Source organism: Echiichthys vipera, assembly GCF_963691815.1.
Source record: "Echiichthys vipera genome assembly, chromosome: 6".
Lineage (NCBI taxonomy): Eukaryota > Metazoa > Chordata > Actinopteri > Perciformes > Trachinidae > Echiichthys > Echiichthys vipera.
This window is the reverse complement of record NC_139831.1, coordinates 4,803,586-4,805,462: the sequence shown is the minus strand read 5'-3', so window position 1 is coordinate 4,805,462 and position 1,877 is coordinate 4,803,586.

Here is a 1,877-nt window from a genome sequence, read left to right as displayed (position 1 = left end):
TGGGCATGCAAAACAACCACGGTCTGCTGAAGAGTAGTCACTCAACACGGGAACAGCTGCTTGCTGATTCAATTCTAAACAGACAAGAAGGGTTTGGTAAACTACTGTTATGCCAGAATCAGGTTTCTTAATCCCCCTCCCCCCTTCCAGCCCTCACTGTTTGTAATGAACCACATTAAGTGTGTCCCCAGTCACTGTATGAAGTCACCGAGTGAATATGAAAACCACATTGGGCTCCTCTTCTTGAAGATGGCAGCTTGTTTCAACCTCTGTTTTAATGTTGGAAAATAGGGAAGTGGCATTCCATACTTAAATGTACAGATATAAAGTTAAGACCACCTCAGTCAAGTCCAAGTCAATTCTACTTCAAAGGCAATTGAGACCAAAATGTTAGCAAACTGCCAAGTAAAGAACAAAACAATGAATCCTGTGGATTCGATGCTGCTAGTTTGAATGTTATCAGCAGTAGAAACGGTTGACAACTGATGTGATATCACTGAAAGCCCCTGGTAACAAACTAAGACTGTTTTCTGAGAGCATCAGCAGCAGAAAAGAGCAAAAAGGTCCAGGGTCATCTGTAAACAAAGTTGAGCCAGGCTCTTGTCACGTCTGATGAGTTTTCCAGCCAACACATACAAGCAAATCTTTGTATTAGATCGTCTTGTAAATCTAGAGCTCAGAAAGTGCAGCGTTGCCCCTCAATCACAAGGTTGGCAGTTCGATACCCAGCTCCTCCTGACTACATGTCAGAAGTGTCCTTGAGCAAGGCACTGAACCCCAAGTTGCTATCGAAGGACAGGCCGGCACCTTGTATGGCAGATTTTCAACTATTGTGTGCGTGTATGAATGTGTAATGGGTGAATTAGAGGCAAATGGTGCCCTTCTACCTTACCAGACAAAGTGCTGTGAATGCAGACCATCCATTCTACAATTTAACTTATCGTAGGAAGATAAAATAGTTACCACAATCAACTTTCCAGAGAAGATACTTTATCAAAGTATTACACACCAATGTGCGTCTATTTTGCATATAATATGTATTCAAATTCCTAAATCTGTTACTCAAACTGGACTTCCTTATCTTTATACCTGTACTGGTTGCTGCACACACAGCAACACAGTGGCTTGCATTTTTTTAGTTTAAATGGGCTAAATTATACATAATTAGCTGCATTCATTCATGTACCAGCCATGAGTAACTTGCAGGACTGCACTTAAATGCAATTACCCACCACTAATACCCGTAGACTTAATACCCTCAGTGTGGCTGTAATTCTAGGTTTGAGGCTTCGATTGCTGCCACTTTGTCACTAGCACAAAATGGTTGGTTACAATGAAAAAGTATTGGTATGTTTGAGAGTTGTATGCATATTGATGTTTTTTGCACATGAGCATGTGTCCTTTAGGTACCCTCCTGAGAATACTACAAAATCAGTCATTTGAAATTCCCCTGCTGAAACACACTTGACGTTATCTAGATTTATTAGAACATCTGGTTCTTTTATCCTCATCATAATACCTTCATGTCAGAGATATGAGCACTTTGTCTCTTGTGATGGTTTGCCATGAATTCTTTTCCTCCTTCAAATGTATATACAAAGTTGCCTGTAAAACTATTCCTGCGCCTGTTTCTCAAAAAGATGGACCGGCTATCAATTCTTATCTTGCCAGTTTTATCCAACATGTTTCAATTTCAATCCACCCCAGGAGATGGCACATGGCGAAAAACAGGATGAAGTCTGTTCCAGACAGATGGGAAAGAGCAAAGTCTGGAAAACGGGATGCCAGCTGAGATAATCTGATTCTGGATCACGATGTGCACACCAAAGCAAAAACGGGCAAATTTCTCAAAGCAGTCCAGGGCATCTTTAGTACCA